At 46.2% G+C, this 15,011-nt stretch overlaps 1 protein-coding gene across 1 annotated transcript in view; it reads left to right on the top strand.

Moving 5' to 3' along the window:
• Window positions 1-15,011, top strand: part of RANBP3 (RAN binding protein 3) — a 2,163,070-nt gene that overhangs the window by 1,837,713 nt on the left and 310,346 nt on the right. The gene's annotated exons all lie outside the window — the stretch shown is intronic.

Raw genomic sequence — 15,011 nt, 5'->3', positions numbered from 1 at the left:
TCAGCTTGAAGGGTGTCAGAGTTACAAGCTCTCATGACCTGCTCACCCTATACTACCTTCCACAAGGATAGGATGACCCTGCGCACTAACCCTTCCTTCATGCTAAGGGTGATCAACGAACTGTCCTTAAACTTATCCATTCACCTGCCCACCTTTTTCCCCTCTCCCACTAATGACAGTGAGAGGATAATCCATTCCCTAGATGTGCACAGACAAATAAGTCCATCAGGAAATCTAACCTTCTCTTCTTATCCTTTCACCCCTAAGCCCTGGGCAAGACCGTCTCCAAACGAACCATTTCCTGTTGGATCAGAAAAATTGTCTGCTTCTGCTACTCCCACCATGGCAAGGACATGCTGTAGGGAGTAAGAGCTTATTCTACCAGGCCTGTGGCATTTTCCAAAGCCTTCCTCAATGGCATGGACACAACCTCCATTCGGGAAGCAGCCACTGGGTGCACCAATACACATTCACCAGACATTACAAATTGGACCATATCTCCAGAGCCAGGGCAGGGTTTGCTAGGGCAGTCCTGCAGTGCTTTTTGGTATCAGCTAGCTCTACCTCCACCCTTCCGTCTAAATTGTGGCACTCTCCCCACACTAAGAATACTGCAACATAGGAATAGAAAGACATAGAATAGTTGTGTAAAATCTTAACATAACCGTGCATGTCCTTCTTTTCCATGTTGCAGTATTCCCCCCCCCCCATCTATCCCCCTTTTTCCTATTGACCTGTCTAAAGGGTACCCTAGGGCACCATGTACACTACGGTCAGACTAGCCAGCAAATGGCACTTTGCACCTCTTGTTGACATTTGGCTGTCTACTGGACTGTCCAACTGGGCATTTAAGTTCTGAGGTCTGTGTGTGCAGACGTCACACTTAAGTTCCCTGGTTTATGGCCCTACGTGTGACGTCCTATGCACCTACAACAGCCAGGCTTAAGCTTTTGTATATGAGCTGACGTTGAGGTCGCCTGAGGTAGGTAATCCCACACTAAGAATACTGCAACATGGAAGAGAAGGACATCTATGGTTATGGTAAGATTTTACACACTATTCTTTTGTTCTGTTGCTCTTTATACAAGTTTAAAGAAGTACCCATGTTGGTGGAATTGCTTGAATTGATGGAAAATTTGCCATTGGGGCTTGCAGACAGCTACATTTCTTTTCCACCCCATGCAGACAGCTGCATTTCTTTTCTACCCCATTTCTTTGTATGCATACACACTGAACTCTCCTTTCAGAAAAGGAGTGTAATAAATTAAATTGTCCTGATCATCTCTGTCATTGCAGGTTGTGCTTGCATTCTGTGTTTAAGGAGAAGAAAAGACTAAGCCTTCCTTATGTAGGACATGCGATGCTGTCATTGAATAACAAAGTCAGAACCATCATTGGCTTTTTCTGCATTTTCTCTTGGTTTCTTGAATTATCCCAGCTACTGTTGCTACCAGTTTGTTGTACCATTTCCTGCTGGTAGTGAATTAATCATTTTTTCTGCCTTGCAGAGAGAAATTTAAGATGTCTTATATGTGATCAGTGCACTTTGAATGTACTTGCACAGTATACATTGTATAAACTGTTTATTGCTGGATATTTAGTAATATATTTAAAATGTGGTCACCAGCCTCCAAAATTTCTTTAAACCATATGGTTCTTGATCTACGATTGCCAGTACATTTAAAATTAAAAAAGATGCAATAGAAATGGAGAGCCCCCCCTCCCCCAAAAATGCTGAAATGGTGTAAAGACACAATTATCCAAGAAATGAAAACCCTGAGCTTTTCTTTATAATAGCCTTCACTGGTCTCCATGAACTTTACAAGTCCTTACAGACAGCACCACAGTGATGTGTTATATCAGCAAACACGGGAGAACAAAATCTTACCATGTCTGCAGGTTTAGCTGCAATGGCTTAGGATATTGCTGTTCACCGCAGTCTATTTTTTCATGCAGCTTAAATCACATATGAGATTAATTCCATGGCAGATTATTAGTAGAGCCAAGACAGATCCTCACAAATGGATGCTAGACAAGAGGTCTTCCAGCAGATTGTTCTTCACTGGGAACTCTCCAAATAGATCTTTTTACATCCACTGTGAACAAACAAGTTGGACTGACCTACTCATAGTCCCGTGCAGGGATCCAGGGAAAAGGGATGCCTTATCGGTCTCAAAGAAAGTAAAATTCTTTTATACCTTTCCTCTCTTTCCCCTCATTCCAGAGGTCCTCCTGAAGATCAAGGACAACCCTAAATGCATGTTACTGGTGATTCTGTTTGGACAAGATAACATTAGTTTTCCCTTTTTCATCTAGCCAAGGACAGTCACCACAGGTTTCCCAACAGGATTAACCTGTTTAACGGTTGTCTGATTAATCCAAACCTACATACTTATTGACAGTTTTGATGACAAGCTGTTCATCCTCACACTCCAAGTCCCCTTCTTCAAAGAAAGAGAGGGTCACGTCGGCCAAGAGACATTCTCCTTCACCGACTATTTTATCTGGACCTATTCAAAAATTATTGATATTGGGCAAGCCTTCTACCTCGTCGGCTCCACTGCCCTCAGAGCCTGTCAAGGTTATTGATATCGACACATCAGTGTCGGCCCCAAGTTTTTCAGAGCAGACAGCTGAGAATTTACCTCTGAGCCGGTCCTGAGAGTTATTGCCAGTCTCTCCAACTTTACAATGTCTTATATTGCAGAGATCTAGGTCACCTACCTTATCGTCCAGATCCTCCAAGAGCCTTTCTGAAGAGGATGTAGAGAGAGTAGTGCTTAGACTCTTTAAGTCGTCGGCGTTACCAAAATTGTTTGTGGCTCCTACCCAATCTGTTCCGGAGCCATCTAAGACCATTCTCCCTGTTGCTGATGTTCATCGTGTTTCACTGTTGCAGTCATTACACTTGGGTTATCATGCTGGCAGTCTACCCGCAGTCAGCCTGAATTCCAAAGTCTTCGTCTGGCATTGGTTGCTGTCATCTCTTCCCTGACGTCAGTGCACCAGCGGTATAAAAGATGCAGCAGACGCCATTTTCGTCAGTTTTTCTTGCCCCAGATGTCAGGTGCCCCCCCGAAGGATAGGCTAAGAAATTATGTCAATAAAAGAGCTTACACTAAAATAAAACAATCTTCATCTACAAGCAAATACACCACATAGGTTGTATAGAATAGAGAAGTACAGATAAGTCCCAGCAAAGAAATGGGGGTGGTGGGTGGGTTACCTGGACTGCAACAGTGAATACACTCTAACATCTACATTTATGGTAGGTACACAACTGTACTATGTTCATCGTGTTTCACTGTTGCAGTCATTACACTTGGATCTCGCAAAAGCCTTCGACACAATATCCCACTCTGGCATCATAAATAAGCTTACCAGCTTAAATATCAACCCCTATATCACAAGATGGGTTGTAAACTGGCTCAGAGATAGAACCCACATGGTCAGAATCACAGGTGCCATGTCCGAATCCAAACCAGTTACAAGTGGTGTCCCACAGGGCTCAGTTCTGGGACCTCTCTTGTTCGGTATATACTTCTCTGAGGTTCAGGCTAACACGGGGGGATTATGGCTGACAAATTTCGCAGATGACTGCAAACTGGGGGCTATAATCGAATCTCCAGCTGACACAAGCATCCTCCAAAAGGGTCTCACAGAGACAGATGCTTGGTGCCAGAGCCACGGCCTCAAGCTAAATGCTAAAAAGTGCATAGTCATCCCCTTTGGGAAAAACAAGGTGCCCACAAATTACCACATAGGTGGTAATCCATTAAGTACGGAAGAAGTAATTAGAGATTTGGGGACCAACGTAGATAGTAATCTCTCCTTTGATAATCACATTGCCAAAGTGGTTAGAAACATTTTCTATATAGCCCACCTTATCACGAAAGGGTTCGCATCTAGATCGAGAGGTCATTGTGCCCCTCTACACGTCACTCATCAGGCCCATAATTGAATACAATGCCCCTTTTGGGATGTACTTTACCCGACACCTGCAGCAACCGGAGAGACCCCAAAAGTACCTCACCAAGAGGATCATGGGCTACAAACAGATGTCCTATGCAGCTCGACTAAAAAAAACTCCAGCTCTACTCAGATGTCCTTCAAGGATGCTTCTGCAGTCCTTACATATGGGTTGTCCTGCCTCAGGCAGCCCTTCGGTCGGCCGGATTCCAAAGTCTGGGTCCGGCGTCGGCTGATGTCGCCTCCTCCCCGACGTCAGAGCGCCTGGGGTATAAAAGTGTCAGCCGACGCCATCTTCCTCAGTCTTTCTTGCCGCGTGGTGCCCGAAGCAGAAGCAGTTCGCAAGTGCCGGTCGGCCAGCTCCTGTAACTTCAGCTACCGAAGACTTCAGAAAGCTAAGTACCCCGTTGGGGACTCTTTCTTGCCTCAGCCGATGTCAGATCAAACGCTTAAAGTTAATAATTGCTTGACTTGTGGGAAACAAATACCTCATAAGGTTTTCCATTCCTACTGCCTCCCCTGCCTAGGCCCAGACCACGACGTCTCGGCCTGTACTGCCTGTGCCTCCTTTAATCGACGCACTCTTAGGCGTCGGTCGGAGTTTGCAGAGGAATTATTTGGGGCTAGTTTCTCTTATAAAATGCCGTCTGAGACTCTGACTTCTCATTTAACCAAGAAACGGAAGGACAAGGACCGACACACGCGGACCGTGGTTTCGGCTGAAACCGCTCCTAGGCCTACCGCGAGTGTCTCTGTCTCGGCTGAAACCGAGTCCTTGGTACTTCCGTCCGTAGAAACCGCTCAACCGACAGCCTCGGCCCCGGAGGCCTTTTCTGAGTCGGTTATAGAATTACCCTCGGAAACCGGTGTTCAGGAACCTACCGACTCCATTCCCTTAGACAAAACTACTCCAGCACGTGGGGCAGCCAGGCCCCCTGCATCCATGTCCATAAAAGCTTTCACTAGGGCTAAAGCTGCTAAGCAACAAAAAACTCTGCCTCCCAAGTCTATTTCTCAGGGATCCACTACAGGTTCTCATACTAAGTTTGGCTGAGGACCTTATCTCCTTAATTAGGGGCTCTCAGCCTCATCCGGACAGGGGCTCTCAACCCCCACTAGACAAAAGGCCCAGGGTTGAGTCTGCTGAACCTCAGTCCTCTGATGGCTCTGCTCTATCAGACTACCAGGAGGAAGCCTTCACGGCCTACGAGGATTCTGATGCAGAGGAATCTATTCCCTCTGCCTCCCCTCCTGAAGAACTGTCCTTTGGGGAGACCCTTCACTCCATGAGAGAGCATTTGCAATGGCAGGGCCAGGAATTCTCAGATTCCAGGAAGAGATTAAGGACTTTTCTTCATTTACCTCAGCATAGACCTTTGGCTATTCCTCCTGTTTTAAGTGCCATTGATTGTGTATTCTGAGTTTAGCACTACCCCTGACACCCTTCCTCCGGCTCCTGTTAAACCCGATAGGTACTACAGGGTCCCAGACTCGCATCATTTCCTTTACAAGGCCCACTCTGCTGACCCAGAAACTATTTCCCAGGGTCCTAAAGGGGTTGCAGCTGCCACTACAAAAAATCCACTCCCCTCTGAAAGGGAGTCCAGGGCTTTAGAGAGATGGGGTAAAAAAGTGTACACTTCTTCCACTCTGTCTATGAGGGCTTTAAATTGTCAATTTCATATGATACAGTACCAAGAGTATTTGTTAGATGAATTGCAGAAAAAAACTGTCCTCGCCTGAACCCCTAGATCGTAAGTCACTTCAGGATCTGGTACATAATTCACAACAGGTTAGCAACCATTTCTTGCAGTGTGGTTATGATGCATTGGAAGCTTCATGTAAGTCAGCAATGACGAGGTGCAGTCATACGTAGACATGCCTGGCTGAAGGAACAATCTCTGCCAGATCATGTTAAAGCTAAGCTTCTGGATACTCCTCTGGAAAAGCAAAAGTTATTTGGCTCCACTGCTCAAGAGGTCTTAAAGAAATTTGAGGAAAAGGCAAAATCTGTACAAACAGTCAGAGTTCCTCCAGGTACAACCACCAAGATTCAGCAGAAATTGGCCTTCTAAGAATTGGTCCTTTCCAGAAGAGAGATTTCAAAGAGGCAAGAACAGGCGTGCCAGAGGTAGAGGGCAAGCTAGAGGCTCCTACAGAGGACATCAATGGCAGCCTCCTAACCAGAGAGGTAGTGCAGGTCCAACAACTGCTGCACAAGGACAGACTCAATGACTTCACCTTGACCCCGCCGACCAGGGCTCAATTAGAAGCACCTTTGGGCGGAAAGTTGTCTTTATTCTCAAAAATTGGCACAGTATTACAAGGGACAAATGGACACTGCAAATAATAGACAAAGGATACAGGTTCCATTTCCATACATTACCAGAAAGAAAGGGAATGCTAAACCTGCCACCAAATCAGAGGGCAGAGGCTTTAAAACAAATTGCCAACCTATTGCAAATGAAAGCTATAGAAAAGGTTCCTCTCGCAGAACAAGGCCAAGGATTTTATTCCAGACTATTCCTTGTCCCAAGAAAAGAAAAACAATGGAGGCCTATTCTCGATTTGTCCGCACTGAATACTTATCTCATTGTGCCAAAATTCAAAATGCTGACCCTACAGCAACTCCTTCCCATGCTGGGCAAGGGGTCTTGGCTGGTAACTCTAGACCTCAAGGAGGCATACCTGCATGTCCCTATCAGACAAAGTTGCAGAAGACACCACAGATTTCTTGCAGGTTCAGAGCATTATCAATTCTCAGCATTGCCCTTTGGCTTATCTACTGCGCCCAGAGTATTCACGAAATGCCTGGCATCAGTAATTGCACACTTCAGGGGATCCAAATATACCCATATCTGGACGACTGCCTTATACAAGCGGACAGCCAACAAACTTTGGAAAAACATTTGAATTATGCCATCCGCCTACTGCAGGCCTTGAGATAGTCAACATTCACAAGTCAAGACTTGTGCCATCCCAAAGAATAACTTTTCTGGGTGCGGAACTAGATACAACCACTCAAATGGCTTTTCTCACAGAAGGAAAACAAAGACAACTACCGGATTACTTCAAAAATCTAACAAAACAAACTCTGAGGCCCTGGGTTACAAGGCATCGTGCATTCTTCTGATTCCACAAGCAAGGCTGCATATGAGAAAACTACAATGGTACCTAAGGAGTTTATGGTCTCAGCACAATCACAGCCTAGAAGCTTTGATACCACTCATTCCATGCCTTCAAAAGGAATTCCTGTGGTGGGCCAAAGCAAGCCAGTCAAACAGGGGCCTGCCTTTCAGCAAACCAGTAACCAGCCAAACCATTACATCGGGCGCTTCAGACCATGGCTAGGGAGCACATATGGAGGACAGATGCATCCAAGGTCTATGGTGTCAGAAAGAAGTGCGCATGCACATAATCCAAAAGGAAATGCTGGCAGTGATTCATGCAATCGTGGCCTTCAAGCTCTTTCTACATCAAGGCCACCTGCTAATAAGGACAGACAATACCACAGTTATGTGGTACATAAACAAGCAAGGAGGTACCCATGCCTACCCTCTTTGCAGACTAGCAATGAATCTTTGGGAACTTTCCCTAAAACTCAGTATAGAGCTAATCCCAGTTTGTGCCAGGAAAAAGACACTATACTGGCGGACAGCCTAAGCAGAAATACCATGGACCCACACGAATGGATGCTGCACCCAGACATCTTCCTTCAGATAACACAATCATGGGGGAGGCCGGACATAGATCTTTTTGCCTCCCACCACAATCATCAGCTGAAGAAATTCTGCTCAAGGACATACCACCCACAAGCATGGAAAGTGGACGCCCTCTCTTTCAGTTGGAATACTCTAACAGTGTATGCATTTCCACCACTCCCACTAATGGCCAAGGTCTTAGTGAAAATCAAGACAGAGCAGCCAAAAGTGATTCTAATAGCCCCGGACTGGCCAAGGCAGCACTGGTACCCACTGTTACGGAGCCTGTCACACACGAAACCGTGGCCTCTACCACTATGGGCACTTCTGACACAGCACAATTACAAAACTATGCACTCCAGCCTGAAAACCCTGCAGCTGACAGCCTGGAGAATACCTTGACTCCTCACCAGGAAAAGCTATCCAAGAGAGTGAAGGGATATCATCATGGAAGCTCGCAGACCTTCCACGAGAAAGACATATTCAGCAAAATGGAAAAGATTCCACACTTGGAACACCGCAAAGGGCCTAGATGCCACAGTGATGAGCATGGCACATATCCTGGAATACTTGGCAGACATGTTCCATAATGGCCTTTCTTACTTTTCCATAAAAATTCATGCTTCAGCAATTTCAGCAGAATACAATACTGATCCACCTGTCTTCTCTCATCCTCTCCTAAGGCAGTTTCTAAGAGGAATTAAAAACATCAATCCTCCAAGAAAACCACCAGTGCCTACATGGGACCTTAACTTCATGTTGGAAAAGTTGACTTTACCTCCCTTTGAACCAGCAGCATCTTCAGAGTTACAGTTCCTGTCTTGGAAGACTGCCTTCCTTCTGGCCATAACCTCAGCAAGAAGAGTATCTGAATTGCAGGCACTCATGGCAGTACAACCATTTCTTATTTTTCATCAGGACAGAGTCTCCTTGAGAACCAATCCTTCATTCATGCCAAAGGTGGTATCCAGGGTCTCATTGAACCAAGCTATTCACCTGCCTACCTTCTTTCCAAACCCACAAAACAAGGGAGAGAAACTTCTGCATACCCTGGACATTCACAGACAGTTACGCTACTACTTGGACAGAACTAAGACTTACAGAAAAACTGACCAACTCTTTGTAGCATATGCTGCTGGTGTACAAGGAAAAGCAATTTCCAAACAGACAATTTCAAAATGGATAGGAAATTGCATTTGGTTCTGTTATCTTTTCATGGAAAAGCTGTGCCAGCTAACATAAGGCCTCATTCCACCAGAGCAACAGCCACCTCCACAGCCTTCTTAAGAGGGGTGGCTACAAAGGACATTTTAGAAGCTGCTACATGGAGCTCCGTGCATACATTTTCCAAGCATTACAACTTGCCCTTATATTCCAGATCCAGAGCAGGCTTTGCTAGTGCAGTCCTGCAGGGCATGTTAGCTACACCATCCTTTTCTTAGGTCCTACCTCCCCCAGCTGGGCTACGGTATTCTACCCATATGTAAGGACTGCAGATGCATCCTTGAAGGACATAGTATAGTTTTGTACCTACCATAAATGTAGATGTCCGATAGGTATGCATCTGCAGTCAGGTTTTCCCTCCCTCCTACCCCTCTGTGGTATACTATGGGTACATACCCCTCATTTTAGCTAGCTGGGGTTGTCTTTTATGGTGTATTTGTTTTTTATTACTGTGCATGTTTGGAATTTTTTCATTTCTCCAAATTTAGCCTTACTTAGAGGGTAACTGGCATCTGGGGCAAGAAAAACTGAGGAAGATGGCGTTGGCTGACGCTTTTATATCCTAGGCGCTCTGACGTCGGGAAAGGGGCGACATCAGCCGACGCCGGACCCAGACTTTGGAATCCGGACGACCGAAGGGCTGCCTGAGGCAGGACAACCCATATGTAAGGACTGCAGATGCATACCTATTGGACATCTACATTTATGGTAGGTACAAAACTGTACTTTTTCAGACCTACCCAGTTAACTATTAAACCCTCTAAGTCTAAGCCCTCCTTAAAAGCAAAGAAACAGACACAACTCTCTCCAGAACAGGCTTCCATGCCTAAGAAACAAATGCTAAAAATGGCCAAACCTAATCACCCTGATCAGGGGGTCCCACCCCCCTCCTGATAAAAGGCCCAGACAGGATGCAGACTATGAATCTTCCGACCAGGTGTCATTTCCTCTGACTCATCCTCAGACCTAGGATATTCTTTACCCCCTTATGAGGATTCTGATGCTGAGGAATCAATTCCCTCAGCCTCTCCGCCTGAGCACTACTCCTTTGGGGAAACCTTACATACCATGAGGGAACATTTCCATTCGGAAGGCCAGGATTACTCAGAATCCAAGAAAAGGCTCAGAGACTTCCTTTTATTGCCTCAACACAGACCCCTTGCTATCCTACCAATTTTAGATATTGTGGATGATGTGTACACTGAATCCAGTTTAAACCCTGACTCCTTACCCCCAGCCCCAGTTAAACGTGATAGGTATTACAGAGTCCCTGACTCTCACAAATATCTGTACAAAAGCCCTGTTGCTGACCCTGAAACTATTTCTCAGGGACCCAAAGGGATTAAGGCCTCATCAGCAAAAAACATGTCCTTCAAGAATGCAACTGCAGTCCTGACATATATGGGTTGTCCTGCCTCAGGCAACCCCTCGGTCGGCCGGATTCCAAAGTCTGGGTCTGGCGTCGGGTGATGTCGCCTCCTCCCCGACGTCAGAGCAGCTGAGGTATAAAGGCATCAGCTGACGCCATCTTCTTCAGTCTTTCTTGCCGCGCGGTGCCCGAAGCAGTTCGCAAGTGCCGGTCGGTCAGCTCCTGTGTTTTCAGTTACCGAAGTCATCTAAAAGCTAAGTACCCCGTTGGGGAACATTTTTTCTTGCCTCAGCCGATGTCAGAACAAATTGAGAAAGTTAATAATTGTTTGTCTTGTGGTAAACAAATACCTCATAAGGACTTCCATTCTTACTGCCTCCCTTGCCTGGGCCCAGACCACGACGTCTCGGCCTGTGCTGCCTGTGCTTGCTTTAATAAGCGCACTCTCAGGCGCCGGGCAGAATTTGCCGAAGACTTTTTCAGCGAATCCTTCGCTTACATCATGCCGTCGGAACAACTGACAGCACAAACTACCAAGAAACGCAAGGACCGGGACCAACACCCTCGGCCCACGTCTTCCACCGATACTACGCCTAAGCCCTCCGCGAGTGCTTCGGCCCCTGCGGAAGCGATTATTCAACCGCTTCAGGCCGACGACACCGCGTTAACACGCTGTTCGGTCTCGGAGACTACTCCGGTGCCGGTTGTTGATTTTCCTCCAGAAACTGAAGTTCTCGATCTACCCGACACCATTCCTGTGGACAAGGTTACCCCTGCACGTGGGGCAGCTAGGCCTCCTGTTTCCATGTCCATCAAGGCCTTTGCATGTGCTAAGGCCGCCAGCCAGGCCAAGGCCCATCCTAAACCTACCTCTCAGGCCCCTTCGTCTGATAAACAGATCATGTCTCTTGCTGCTGATCTAATCTCTCTTATCAGGGGGTCTCAGCCCCACCCAGACAGAGGTTCTCAGCCGCCTGCAGAAAAAAGGCCTAGAACTGAGCAGGCAGATAACCTCTCTTCAGATGAAGCCTCTGGGGATTCAGAACATTCAGATATCCAAGAAGAATCCTTCCAGGCCTATGAGGACTCTGATGCTGAGGAATCAATTCCCTCTGCCTCTCCTCTGGAGGATTTTTCTTTCGGTGAAGTCCTCCACTCCATGAGGGAACATTTTAAGTGGCAGGGTCAGGAATTTTCTGATTCTAGGAAAAGGCTTCGTACCTTCCTCAAGTTACCCCAGCACAGACCTTTGGCTGTCCCTCCAGTTTTGGATGTCCTGGATGATGTATTCTCAGACTCCAGTGCTTCCCCTGATTCTCTCCCTCCTGCTCCTGTCAAGCCAGACAGATATTACAGGGTACCTGACACTCACAAGCATCTCTTTAAGGCCCACTCTGTGGATCTAGAAACTATTTCACAGGGCCCCAAAGGAGTGGCTACCTCCTCAGCCAAAAACCCACTGCCAGCTGACAGGGAAGCAAGGTCCCTGGAGAGATGGGGTAAAAAAGTTTATACCTCTACCACCCTTGCCATGAGGTCACTTAACTGCCTTTTTCATATGTTTCAGTACCAGGATTATTTACTGGACGATTTGGAGAAAAAGCTAGCCTCTCCTGAGCCTATAGATAGAAAGGCATTGCAGGATTTAGTTCATAACACTCAGAAGGTTAGCAACCATTTTCTTCGGTGTGGTTATGATGCATTGGAGGCTTCATGTAGGGCAGCTATGACAGGGGCTGTTATCCGTAGACATGCTTGGTTGAAAGAGCAGCCACTGCCGGATCATGTTAAAGTAAAGCTCCTGGACGCACCTCTGGATAAACAGAAGCTTTTTGGTGCTAATGCTCAGGATGTGTTGAAATCTATTGAGGAGAAGGCAAAATCGGTACAGACAGTAAAGGATTTCCTCCAGGTTCAGCCTCCCAGATTCAGCAGGAATTGGCCTTCAAAGAATTGGTCCTTTCCAGACTCAAACAAGTTTCAAAGGGGAAAGAACAGACATGCACGAGGTAGAGGGCAATACCGAGGCTGCTACAGGGGCCGCCAATGGCAACCTCAAAATCAGAGAAGTGGCATAGGTAGTTCACCTGCACCACAGGGACAATCACAATGACTTACCTTTCACTCCGCCTACCAAGGCTCAAAGAGAAGCACCTCTAGGCGGAAAATTATCTCTATTCTCAAAGAACTGGCACATTATAACACAGGACAGTTGGATTCTGGACATAATAGACAGAGGTTACAGGTTCCACTTCCATACTTTACCAACAGGACAAGGCATGCCAAACCTGCCCCAAAATCAAAGGGCAGAGGCACTCAGAGAAGTCTCAAAGCTGTTGTAAATAAAAGCAATAGAGAAGGTTCCTCCTCAGGAACAAGGCCAGGGATTTTACTCGACTGTTCCTTGTTCCAAGAAAAGAAAAGCAATGGAGGCCTATTTTGGACTTATCCGCTCTAAATACTTTTCTCATGGTGCCAAAATTCAAGATGCTGACGTTACAGCAACTTCTTCCCATGCTGGGCAAGGGGTCTTGGCTGGTTACTCTGGACCTCAAGGAGGCATACCTGCATGTCCCTATCAGACACAGTTGCAGAAGATACCTCAGATTTCTTGCAGGAACAGAGCAATATCAATTATCAGCATTGCCGTTTGGCTTATCTACTGCGCCCAGAGTATTCACGAAATGCCTGGCATCAGTAGTGGCACATTGCAGACTCCAGGGGATTCAAATATACCCTTACCTGGACGACTGCCTCATACAGGCAGACAGCAAACAAACCTTGATAAAACACTTGGATTATGTCATTCAATTGCTACAAGCTTTGGGATACACAGTCAACATTCAAAAATCAAGACTACTGCCATCCCAAGAGATTATTTTTCTAGGAGCAAAGCTGAACACACAGCTACAAATGGCCTTCCTCACAGAGGAGGAACAAGAGCATTTAACAGACTACTTCAAAAGCCTAGCAAAACTAACCCACCTGACCGCAAGGAAAACCCTGCAGGCCCTGGGGTTCATGGCATCTTGCATTCTTCTAATCCCTCTGGCAAGACTACACATGAGAAAACTACAATGGTACCTCAAAAGTTTGTGGTCTCAACACAGCCACAACCTAGAACACATAATTCCACTCATAGCATGCCTGCAAAGGGAATTTTTATGGTGGGCTCAAGCAAGTCACTTAAACGAAGGCATGCATTTCAACAAAGCTCCAACAAGTCAAATTATTACAACAGATGCCTCAGACCATGGATGGGGGGCGCACATGGACGGCAGATGCATTCAAGGGCAATGGACTCCCATGGAAATGCATTACCACATAAATCAAAAAGATGTTGGCAGTGATACATGCAATAGAAGCCTTTGGAAAATCTCTTCAGCAAGGTCATCTGCTAATAAGGACAGACAACACCACTGTCATGTGGTACATAAACAAGGGGGCACTCACTCCTACCCCCTCTGCAGGCTAACAATGACTCTTTGGGAAAAGTCCCTGAAACTGAACATCTACTTGCAATCCCAGTTTGTTCCGGGCAAGGACAGTGTTCTGGCAGACAGGTTGAGCAGAAATTTCTTGGATCCACACAAATGGATGCTACACACACGCATTTTCTCACAAATAACTGCATGGGGAAGACCAGACATTAGACCTCTTTGCATCTCATCTCAGTCCTCATCTGGAAAGGTTTTGCACAAGGATACACCATCCTCTAGCTTGGAAAACGGATGCTCTTTCCTTCAGCTGGAATGCCCTAACAATTTATGCATTCCCTCCCCTACCTTTACTCACCAAGGTGTAACTGAAGATCAAGGCAGAACAACCAAGAGGAATCTTGATAGCTCCAGACTGGCCAACGCAACACTGGTATCCACTGCTACTGAGCATAACTCACACCAAACCGTGGCCCCTGCCTCAATGGCCTCAGCTCCTGACTCAACACAACTACAAGACTGTTCATCAGAATCTGCAAACCTTAAAGCTGACAGCTTGGAGAGTTCCATGACTGGGATCCATGACTCCCTCTCCAAAAAAGTTCAGGAAATTTTGTTGGAGGCACGCAGACCTTCAACCAGAAAAACCTATTCGGCCAAATGGAAGAGATTCATCATCTGGAATGTCAACAAGGGCCAGGATGCATCACTGATGAACATACCTCTGATATTAGAATACTTGGCAGAAATGTTTCACAGTGGCCTCTCATACTCTTCCATCAAAATCCACGCTTCAGCTATCTCAGCACATTACAACTGTGATCCACCTGTGTTTTCGCATCCCTTGCTAAGACAGTTTCTAAGGGGTATAAAGAATATCAAACCTCCAAGGAAACAACCAATTCCTGCATGGGACCTCAGTTACGTCTTGGAAAAATTAACTCTTCCTCCTTTTGAACCAGCAGCATCTTCAGAAATGCAATTTCTCTCTTGGAAAACGGTTTTCCTGTTGGCAGTCACCTCAGCAAGAAGAGTCTCGGAGATACAGGCCCTCATGGCAGTTCCTCCTTTTCTCATCTTTCATCAGGACAGAGTTTCTCTCGGGACCAATCCTTCCTTCATGCCTAAGGTGATATCCAGAGTGTCTCTAAACCAAGCAATTCACCTGCCTACTTTCTTTCCTAACCTTCAAAACAAAGGGGGAAAGCTGTTGCATACTTTAGACATTCACAGACAACTACGTTACTACTTGGACAGAACAAAGTCTACCAGGAAGTCTGACCAACTGTGTTTGTAGCCTATGCTGCTGGG

This window comes from Protopterus annectens, chromosome 13.part0 (assembly GCF_019279795.1).
Source record: "Protopterus annectens isolate FY-2018-M chromosome 13.part0, PAN1.0, whole genome shotgun sequence".
NCBI lineage: Eukaryota > Metazoa > Chordata > Ceratodontiformes > Protopteridae > Protopterus > Protopterus annectens.
This window is presented reverse-complemented; position numbering and strand designations above follow the sequence as displayed.